This window comes from Coregonus clupeaformis, chromosome 1 (genome assembly GCF_020615455.1).
Source record: "Coregonus clupeaformis isolate EN_2021a chromosome 1, ASM2061545v1, whole genome shotgun sequence".
In the NCBI taxonomy this organism is placed as follows: Eukaryota; Metazoa; Chordata; class Actinopteri; order Salmoniformes; family Salmonidae; genus Coregonus; species Coregonus clupeaformis.
Window position 1 is genome coordinate 76121460 of NC_059192.1, and position 12079 is coordinate 76133538.

The 12079-nt window shown below is 47.2% G+C and overlaps 1 pseudogene; it reads right to left on the reverse strand.

Annotated features, from left to right (window-relative positions):
• The window catches only part of LOC121569544, a 246071-nt pseudogene that overhangs the window by 158424 nt on the left and 75568 nt on the right, over nt 1-12079 (reverse strand).

The following is a 12079-nucleotide window of genomic DNA, read 5'->3' on the forward strand; positions in this document are numbered from 1 at the left end:
GATCCGCGAGCAGAACGACCAGATCCTTCGTATCGGGACCGCCCTTCAGGACGTGATCAACACGCTTCAACGCTGGGAGACCAGAGGGACACCCACACCTCCACCTTCCATGCCATCACCACCGGCCAGTCAGCCCATACAAGCTCCGGAACCCAGGGGAATTCGGCTCTCGCTCCCGAGGGCATATGATGGGACCGCTGCCGGGTGTCAGGGCTTCCTTCTACAGGTGGAGCTATACCTGGCCACCGTACACCCGGAGCCCTCGGGACACGAGAGCGTGTCCGCCCTCATCTCCTGTCTCACCGGCAAGGCGTTGGAATGGGCCAACGCCGAGTGGAGGAGAATAGACGCCTCCACTATCACCTACTCAGAGTTCTCCCGCCGCTTCAGGGCTGTGTTTGACCATCCACCTGAGGGGAAAGCGGCGGCGGAGCGTCTATTCTACCACCGGCAGGGGAGGAGGAGCGCCCAGGAGTTCGCTTTAGAATTCCGAACTCTAGCGGCGGATGCAGGGTGGAATGAGCGGGCCCTCATCGATCACTACCGCTGTAGTCTACGAGAGGACGTCCGTCGGGAGCTGGCCTGCAGGGATACCAGCCTCACTTTCGATCAGTTAGTAGATATGTCCATCAGGCTGGACACCCTGCTGGCTACCCGCGGACGTTCCGAGGGGGGTCCGTCCATTCCATCCTCCAGCACCTCCGAGCCGAGCCCTATGGAGCTCGGGGGTGCTGGCGCTAGAGAGGAGGGGTCGGAGCACGAGGGGGGCCGTCCCCTGCACCAACTGTGGCCGTGGAGGACACACCGCGGCTAGGTGCTGGGGAGGGTCTCCTAGGGGAGAAGACGACAGGCTCCGCACTGGGGAGTCCTTCCAGGTGAGTAGGCGCCCCACTTACCCAGAGCTCTCTGTTGCGCACTTCTGTATACCTGTGCGATTTCCACAGGTTGCACCTCATTCCCAGCATAAGGCGCTAGTAGATTCAGGCGCGGCTGGGAATTTTGTTGATAGTAAATTTTGTTTAGAATTAGGGATTCCCCTTCTTCCTGTTGACGTCCCATTCCCGTTCATGCCCTAGATAGCCGTCCGTTGGGATCGGGCTTGATCAGGGAAGTCACAGCACCACTTAGGATGTGTACGCAGGGGGTCATGAGGAGATTATCCAGCTATATCTGATCGACTCTCCTGCGTATCCGGTGGTGCTGGGAATGCCCTGGTTGAGTATCCATAATCCATCTATTTCGTGGCAGGAGAGGGCTCTGATGGAGTGGTCTGCCCAGTGTGTGGGGCGATGTTTAGGTGTTTCCGTAGGGGCTACCTCGGTGGAGAGTCCAAACCAGCTGCCCGCATTGCACATTCCCCAAGAGTATGAGGATTTGGCTATTGTGCTCAGTAAGTCGAGGGCGACGCAGTTACCTCCTCATAGGCAGGGAGATTGTGCGATAGACCTCCAGGCAGGAGCTGCGCTCCCACGGAGCCATGTGTATCCTCTGTCTCAAGAGGAGAAGAGAGCTATGGAGACTTACATAGACGAATCTCTGAGACAAGGATACATACGGCCATCCACTTCCCCTGCGTCCTCGAGTTTCTTTTTTGTGAAGAAGAAGGATGGAGGGTTACGCCCGTGCATTGATTACCGTAGTCTCAATCAGATCACGGTGAAGTACAGTTATCCACTTCCGCTGATTGCGACCATGACGAAGTCATTGCACGGGGCGCGTTTTTTCACAAAATTAGATCTCAGGAGCGCTTACAACTTGGTACGCATTAGAGAGAGCGATGAATGGAAGACAGCGTTTAGTACCACCTCGGGTCATTACGAGTATCTTGTCATGCCATACGGGTTGATGAACGCTCCTTCAGTTTTCCAATCATTCGTGGATGAGATCTTCAGGGACATGCAGGGGCAGGGGGTGGTCGTGTACATAGATGACATTCTTGTGTACTCATCTACCCGAGTCGAGCATGTGGCCCTGGTGCGCCGAGTGTTGAGGAGGCTGTTGGAGCACGACCTGTATGTCAAGGCAGAGAAATGTATGTTTTTCCAGGAGTCGATCCCCTTTTTTGGTTATCAGTTGTCTGCGTCAGGGGTGAAGATGGAAGTTGACCGGGTGTCAGCCGTAAGTAATTGGCAGACTCCAACCACTGTTAAAGAGGTGCAGCAGTTTTTGGGGTTTGCAAATTACTACCGGAGGTTTATCCGGGGTTTTGGACAGGTGGCAGCTCCCATAACGTCTCTTTTGAAGGGGGGTCCGGTGCGTTTGCAGTGGTCAGCCGAGGCGGACAGGGCTTTTGGGAGACTGAAGGACCTGTTTACTTGGCTCGGTGCTGGCGCATCCGGATCCCGCTTTACCATTTCAGGTAGAGGTGGAGCGCGTCAGAGGCCGGTATAGGGGCCGTGCTTTCGCAACGGTCCGGCACGCCACCTAAACTCCGCCCCTGTGCCTTTTATTCCAAAAAGCTCAGTCCGGCGGAGCGAAATTATGACGTAGGGGACAGGGAGCTGTTAGCCGTGGTACAGGCCCTAAAGGTGTGGAGGCATTGGCTTGAGGGGGCTCAACACCCTTTTCTCATTTTGACTGACCACCGTAACCTGGAGTACATCCGGGCAGCTAGGAGACTGAACCCTCGCCAGGCGCGGTGGAAGATGTTTTTGGCCCGGTTCGTATTTAAGATCACGTACATCCCTGGGTCACAGAACGGTAAGGCAGACGCACTGTCTCGGCGGTATGACACGGAGGAGAGGTCCGTGGAGCCCACTCCCATACTGCCGGAGTCTTGTCTGGTGGCACCGGTAGTGTGGGAGGTCGATGCTGAAATCGAGCGGGCGTTGCGACCGACCCTAGTCCTCCTCAATGCCCGGAGGGTCGGACGTACGTCCCGCCCGAGGTTCGGGATCGATTGATATATTGGGCTCACACGTCACCCTCCTCTGGACATCCTGGTATTGGCCGGACAGTGCACTGCCTTAGTGCTAAGTACTGGTGGCCCACGTTAGCCAGGGATGTGAGGGTTTATGTCTCCTCCTGCTCGGTGTGCGCCCAGTGTAAGGCGCCTAGACATCAAATCAAAAAAAAAATCAAATCAAATCAAATCAAATTTATTGGTCACATGCGCCGAATACAACAAGTGCAGACATTACAGTGAAATGCTTACTTACAGCCCTTAACCAACAGTGCGTTTATTTTAAACAAAAAAAGTAAGAATAAAACAACAAAAAAAAAAAAAAAAGTGTTGAGAAAAACAAAGAGCAGAAGTAAAATAAAGTGACAGTAGGGAGGCTATATATACAGGGGGGTAACGGTGCAGAGTCAATGTGCGGGGGCACCGGCTAGTTGAGGTAGTTGAGGTAATATGTACATGTGGGTAGAGTTAAAGTGACTATGCATAAATACTTAACAGAGTAGCAGCAGCGTAAAAAGGATGGGGGTGGGGGGGCAGTGCAAATAGTCCGGGTAGCCATGATTAGCTGTTCAGGAGTCTTATGGCTTGTGGGTAGAAGCTGTTGAGAAGTCTTTTGGACCTAGACTTGGCACTCGGTACCGCTTGCCGTGCGGTAGCAGAGAGAACAGTCTATGACTAGGGTGGCTGGAGTCTTTGACAATTTTGAGGGCCTTCCTCTGACACCGCCTGGTATAGAGGTCTTGGATGGCAGGGAGCTTTGCCCCAGTGATGTACTGGGCCGTACGCACTACCCTCTGTAGTGCCTTGCGGTCAGAGGCCAAGCAGTTGCCATACCAGGCGGTGATGCAACCAGTCAGGATGCTCTCGATGGTGCAGCTGTAGAATTTTTTGAGGATCTGAGGACCCATGCCAAATCTTTTTAGTCTCCTGAGGGGGAATAGGCTTTGTCGTGCCCTCTTCACGACTGTCTTGGTGTGCTTGGACCATGATAGTTCGTTGGTGATGTGGACACCAAGGAACTTGAAGCTCTCAACCTGTTCCACTACAGCCCCCGTCGATGAGAATGGGGGGCGTGCTCAGTCCTCTTTTTTTTCCTGTAGTCCACAATCATCTCCTTTGTCTTGGTCACGTTGAGGGAGAGGTTGTTGTCCTGGCACCACACGGCCAGATCTCTGACCTCCTCCCTAGGCTGTCTCATCGTTGTCGGTGATCAGGCCTACCACTGTTGTGTCGTCGGCAAACTTAATGATGGTGTTGGAGTCGTGCCTGGCCATGCAGTCATGGGTGAACAGAGAGTACAGGAGGGGACTGAGCACGCACCCTGAGGGGCCCCCGTGTTGAGGATCAGTGTGGCAGATGTGTTGTTACCTACCCTTACCACCTGGGGGCGGCCCGTCAGGAAGTCCAGGATCCAGTTGCAGAGGGAGGTGTTTAGTCCCAGGATCCTTAGCTTAGTGATGAGCTTAGAGGGCACTATGGTGTTGAATGCTGAGCTGTAGTCAATGAATAGCATTCTCACGTAGGTGTTCCTCTTGTCCAGGTGGGAAAGGGCAGTGTGGAGTGCGATAGAGATTGCATCATCTGTGGATCTGTTGGGGCGGTATGCAAATTGGAGTGGGTCTAGGGTTTCTGGGATTATGCTGTTGATGTGAGCCATGACCAGTCTTTCAAAGCACTTCATGGCTACAGACGTCAGTGCCACGGGTCGGTAGTCATTTAGGCAGGTTATCTTAGAGTTCTTGGGCACGGGGACTATGGTGGTCTGCTTGAAACATGTTGGTATTACAGACTCGGTCAGGGACATGTTGAAAATGTCAGTGAAGACACTTGCCAGTTGGTCAGCACATGCTCGGAGTACACGCCCTGGTAATCCGTCTGGCCCAGCGGCCTTGTGAATGTTGACTTGCTGCCTAGGGGTAAGTTGCAACCCCTGCCCGTTCCACAACGACCATGGTCTCACCTCTCGGTGGACTTCGTCACTGACCTTCCCCCCTCGCAGGGGAATACTACTATACTGGTCGTTGTGGACCGGTTCTCTAAGGCCTGTCGTTTGCTCCCTATGCCGGGCCTTCCTACTGCCCTACAGACCGCCGAAGCTCTATTCACCCACGTTTTCTGGCACTACGGGGTACCCGAGGATATTGTGTCTGATCGAGGTCCCCAGTTCACCTCCAGAGTCTGGAGAGCATTTATGGAGCGTTTGGGGGTCTCGGTGAGCCTTACCTCGGGTTACCGTCCAGAGAGTAATGGGCAGGTGGAACGTGTGGACCAGGATGTGGGTAGGTTTCTTAGATCATACTGCCAGGGCCGGCCGGAGGAGTGGGCACGGTATGTTCCCTGGGCAGAAATGGCCCAGAATTCCCTACGCCACTCCTCAACTAACCTAACCCCTTTCCAATGTGTGTTAGGTTACCAGCCGGTTCTGGCACCATGGCAGCAGAGCCAGATCGAGGCTCCTGCGGTGGATGAGTGGGTGCAGCGCTCGGAGGAGACGTGGAACGCTGCACACGTCCACCTGCAGCGGGCCATCCGTCGTCATCACCGGTGTACGCACCTGGTGATCGAGTCTGGCTCTCTACCAGAAACCTACCCCTCCGCCTGCCCTGCCGGAAGCTGGGTCGGCGGTTTGTGGGGCCGTTTAAAGTCCTGAGAAGATTGAACGAGGTGTGTTACAGATTACAACTGCCTAGTGACTATCGTATTAACCCCTCGTTCCATGTGTCTCTTCTCAGGCCGGTGGTAGCTGGTCCACTCCAGGAAGATGAGATCAGAGAGACTCCTCCGCACCCATTGGACATCGAGGGGGCACCGGCGTACACCGTGCGGTCCATCTTGGATTCGAGACGTCGGATGGGGGGTCTCCAATATCTCGTGGAGTGGGAGGGGTACGGCCCGGAGGAACGGTGCTGGGTGCCGAGGAGAGACATTTTGGACCCGTCTCTCCTGACAGAATTCCACCGTAGTCACCCGACGCGCCCTGCTCCGCGTCCTCCTGGTCGTCCCCGAGGCCGGGTCCGGCGCACGGCTGGAGCCGCGCGTCAAGGGGGGGGGGTACTGTCACGGTTTCGGCCGAGGCTGCCTCTCTTCCTTGCTCGGGCAGGCTTCAGCGGTCGTCGTCTCCGGAGTACTAGCTGCCACCGTTGTATGTTTCGATGTTCGTTTGGTTTTGTCTTGATGTTGTACACCTGTTATCGTTTAGCGTTCATTATTGTCCTATAAATTCTCGTTGTGTTTGTCATGTGTTGTGTGTGATTGAACTTGCTGTCGTGTATGTCTGTGCTTCGTTCGCTCCTCTGTGTTGGAGAGGTTCTCGCATGTGTTTGTGCGTTATTGTTATATTGTTTGATGTTACGCCTGTGTGCGTAATCGCTCGTATCCAAGCTCTTTTGACTCGTTTTGAGTTTTGGTTCACTAAAGTCTATTGGACTAAGTTCCTGCGTCCTGCGCTTGATTCCTGCACCACACCTTCACAGCACACCTTCTGACAAGCATATTTTCATTTGGTCTGTGTCTCACAAAAGTTCTTCTTTGTGATCCGAACACCTCAAACTTCGATTCGTCTGTCCATAACACTTTTTTCCAATCTTCCTCTGTCCAGTGTCTGTGTTCTTTTGCCCATCTTAAAAGTATTTAGTCAGCCACCAATTGTGCAAGTTCTCCCACTTAAAAAGATGAGAGAGGCCTGTAATTTTCATCATAGGTGCACGTCAACTATGACAGACAAATTGAGGAAAAAGAATCCAGAAAATCACATTGTAGGATTTTTTATGAATTTATTTGCGAATTATGGTGGAAAATAAGTATTTGGTCAACTACAAACAAGCAAGATTTCTGGCTCTCACAGACCTGTAACTTCTTCTTTAAGAGGCTCCTCTGTCCTCCACTCGTTACCTGTATTAATGGCACCTGTTTGAACTTGTTATCAGTATAAAAGACACCTGTCCACAACCTCAAACAGTCACACTCCAAACTCCACTATGGCCAAGACCAAAGAGCTGTCAAAGGACACCAGAAACAAAATTGTAGACCTGCACCAGGCTGGGAAGACTGAATCTGCAATAGGTAAGCAGCTTGGTTTGAAGAAATCAACTGTGGGAGCAATTATTAGGAAATGGAAGACATACAAGACCACTGATAATCTCCCTCGATCTGGGGCTCCACGCAAGATCTCACCCCGTGGGGTCAAAATGATCACAAGAACGGTGAGCAAAAATCCCAGAACCACACGGGGGGGACCTAGTGAATGACCTGCAGAGAGCTGGGACCAAAGTAACAAAGCCTACCATCAGTAACACACTACGCCGCCAGGGACTCAAATCCTGCAGTGACAGACGTGTCCCCCTGCTTAAGCCAGTACATGTCCAGGCCCGTCTGAAGTTTGCTGGAGTGCATTTGGATGATCCAGAAGAGGATTGGGAGAATGTCATATGGTCAGATGAAACCAAAATAGAACTTTTTGGTAAAAACTCAACTCGTCGTGTTTGGAGGACAAAGAATGCTGAGTTGCATCCAAAGAACACCATACCTACTGTGAAGCATGGGGGTGGAAACATCATGCTTTGGGGCTGTTTTTCTGCAAAGGGACCAGGACGACTGATCCGTGTAAAGGAAAGAATGAATGGGGCCATGTATCGTGAGATTTTGAGTGAAAACCTCCTTCCATCAGCAAGGGCATTGAAGATGAAACGTGGCTGGGTCTTTCAGCATGACAATGATCCCAAACACACCGCCCGGGCAACTTAGGAGTGGCTTCGTAAGAAGCATTTCAAGGTCCTGGAGGGGCCTAGCCAGTCTCCAGATCTCAACCCCATAGAAAATCTTTGGAGGGAGTTGAAAGTGTGTTGCCCAGCGACAGCCCCAAAACATCACTGCTCTAGAGGAGATCTGCATGGAGGAATGGGCCAAAATACCAGCAACAGTGTGTGAAAACCTTGTGAAGACTTACAGAAAATGTTTGACCTGTGTCATTGCCAACAAAGGGTATATAACAAAGTATTGAGAAACTTTTGTTATTGACCAAATACTTATTTTCCACCATAATATGCAAATAAATTCATAAAAAATCCTACAATGTGATTTTCTGGATTTATTTTTCTCATAGTTGATGGGTACCTATGATGAAAATTACAGGCCTCTTATCTTTTTAAGTGGGAGAACTTGCACAATTGGTGGCTGACTAAATACTTTTTTTCCCCACTGTACCTTCAAACTCAGTGCCTCTTTGCTCGACATCAGTGGAAAATCAAAAGAAATCAGCGAAGACCTCAGAAAAAGAATTGTAGACCTCCACAAGTCTGGTTCATCCTTGGGAGCAATTTCCAAACGCCTGAAGGTACCACATTCATCAGTATAAACAATAGTACGCAAGTATAAACACCATGGGACCATGCAGCCATCATACCGCTCAGGAAGGAGACGAGTTCTGTCTCTTAGAGATGAACGTACTTTGGTGCGAAAAGTGCAAATCAGTCCCAGAACAACAGCAAAGGACCTTGTATCTATATCCACAGTAAAACGAGTCCTACATCAACATAACCTGAAAGGCCGCTCAGCAAGGAAGAAGCCACTGCTCCAAAACCGCCATAAAAAAGCCAGACTACGGTTTGCAACTGCACATGGGGACAAAGATCGTACTTTTTTGAGAAATGTCCTCTGGTCTGATGAAACAAAAATAGAACTGTTTGGCCATAAAGACCATCATTATGTTTGGAGGAAAAAGGGGAAGGCTTGCAAGCCAAAGAACACCATCCCAACCGTGAAGCACGGGGGTGGCAGCATCATGCTGTGGGGGTGCTTTGCTGCAGGAGGGACTGGTGCACTTCACAAAATAGATGGTATCATGAGGAAGGAAAATTATGTGGATATATTGACGCAACATCTCAAGACATCAGTCAGGAAGTTAAAGCTTGGTTGCAAATGGGTCTTCCAAATGGACAATGACCCCAGCATACTTCCAAAGTTGTGGCAAAAAGGCTTAAGGACAACAAAGTCAAGGTATTGGAGTGGCCATCACAAAGCCCTGACATTAATCCTATAGAACATTTGTGGGCAGAACTGAAAAAGCGTGTGCGAGCAAGGAGGACTACAAACCTGACTCAGTTACACCAGCTTTGTCAGGAGGAATGGGCCACAATTCACCCAACTTATTGTGGGAAGCTTGTGGAAGGCTACCCGAAATGTTTGACCCAAGTTTAACAATTTAAAGGCAATGCTACCAAATACTAATTGAGTGTATGTAAACTTCTGACCCACTGGGAATGTGATGAAAGAAATAAAAGCTGAAATAAATCATTCTCTCTACTATTATTCTGACATTTGACATTCTTAACCCTCCCGTTGTCCTAGGGTCAAAATGACCCGCAACTGTGTTGAACCAACTTTATTTAATTTGTATATTTTTGGGATCATTTGTGAGAAGGAGGCAGTGAGACTTTAAAGAAAGTATCACTGCCTCCTTCTCACAAATGATCCAAAAAATATAAAAATTAAATAAAGTTGGTTCAACACAGTGGCGGGTCATTTTGACCCTAGGACAACGGGAGGGTTAAAATAAAGTGGTGATCCTAACTGAACTAAGACAGGGAATTTTTACTAGGATTAAATGTCAGGAATTGTGAAAAACTGAGTTTAAATGTATTTGGCTTAGGTGTATGTAAACTTCCAACTTCAACTGTATATATATATATATATATATTTGCGAATAAAAATATATGGGTGACTGGAAGTGATGCAGACAATTACATTGATGGAAGTTATAATCTATCTGCAATATTAAAGCTGATCTACCCCCTAAAAAAAGTATAATAATACACAATATATTAATGACAAACATCCTGCAACAATATATTAATGACAAACAACCTGCCACAATATATTAATGACAAACAACCTGCCACAATATATTAATGACAAACAACCTGCCACAATATATTAATGACAAACAACCTGCAACAATATATTAATGACAAACAACCTGCCACGATATATTAATGACAAACAACCTGCCACAATATATTAATGACAAACAACCTGCCACAATATATTAATGACAAACAACCTGCAACAATATATTAATGACAAACAACCTGCCACAATATATTAATGACAAACAACCTGCCACAATATATTAATGACAAACAACCTGCCACAATATATTAATGACAAACAACCTGCAACGATATATTAATGACAAACAACCTGCCACAATATATTAATGACAAACAACCTGCCACAATATATTAATGACAAACAACCTGCCACAATATATTAATGACAAACAACCTGCAACAATATATTAATGACAAACAACCTGCCACAATATATTAATGACAAACAACCTGCCACAATATATTAATGACAACAACCTGCCACAATATATTAATGACAAACAACCTGCCACAATATATTAATGACAAACAACCTGCAACAATATATTAATGACAAACAACCTGCAACAATATATTAATGACAAACAACCTGCCACAATATATTAATGACAACAACCTGCCACAATATATTAATGACAAACAACCTGCCACAATATATTAATGACAACAACCTGCCACAATATATTAATGACACCAACCTGCAACAATATATTAATGACAAACAACCTGCAACAATATATTAATGACAAACAACCTGCCACAATATATTAATGGCAAACAACCTGCCACAATATATTAATGACACCAACCTGCCACAATATATTAATGACAAACAACCTGCCACAATATATGAATGACAAACAACCTGCCACAATATATTAATGACAAACAACCTGCCACAATATATTAACTAATATATTAATGACAACAACCTGCCACAATATATTAATGACAAACAACCTGCCACAATATGTTAATGACAAACAACCTGCCACAATATATTAATGACAAACAACCTGCCACAATATATTAATGACAAACAACCTGCCACAATATATTAATGACAAACAACCTGCAACAATATATTAATGACAAACAACCTGCCACAATATATTAATGACAAACAACCTGCAACAATATATTAATGACAAACAACCTGCCACAATATATTAATGACAAACAACCTGCCACAATATATTAATGACACCAACCTGACACAATATATTAATGACAAACAACCTGCAACAATATATTAATGACAAACAATCTGCAACAATATATTAATGACAAACAACCTGCAACAATATATTAATGACACCAACCTGACACAATATATTAATGACAAACAACCTGCCACGATATATTAATGACAAACAACCTGCCACAATATATTAATGACAAACAACCTGCCACAATATATTAATGACAAACAACCTGCCACAATATATTAATGACAAACAACCTGCAACAATATATTAATGACACCAACCTGCCACAATATATTAATGACAAACAACCTGCCACAATATATTAATGACAAACAACCTGCCACAATATATTAATGACAAACAACCTGCCACAATATATTAATGACACCAACCTGACACAATATATTAATGACAAACAACCTGCCACAATATATTAATGACAAACAATCTGCAACAATATATTAATGACACCAACCTGCCACAATATATTAATGACAAGCTAAGCTTCACAGAGAATGCAGACTGTATAAAAATAGGCAAGTCACCTGCAGTACAAGTTTCTTGTGGATGGCGAACTTGGCGATGATGTGTGCCAGTAGAAGGTGGCTGCTGTACTTGCAGGCAGGGTCGACTCAGGCCTTGGGCAGCAGGCACGGCATGGCGAAGGTCATGAGGCGCCGCAGCTTGCTATTCCGGGACTTGTTGTTGTCGTGGATGTGGTGCTCCACCAGGAGAGTAGAGAATTGGAGCAGGTAGATACTGAGGGAATGTAGCACGTCTACTTGCTTTTCTGGATCCAGGACCTGTAGCAGAGAGACGAGAGGATGGATGGATTATATTTCTGGTCCTTCAACAGGGAATTCTTTCCACAGAGAGAAGAACAAGGTGAGGCCAGAGAGTCAATACCTCATCAACATATTCTGATGAACATTCTATATGTCTTTAAACTAAATAACAAGCAACTGATATAATTCAATAAATAAATGCAAATCAGAGTTTTTTGGGCGGGACAGTTTTTTTTGGTAGTATCTCTTTCCACAAAGACTGTTAAAAATGCATTAAAGGAGAAGACAGGAAATTAG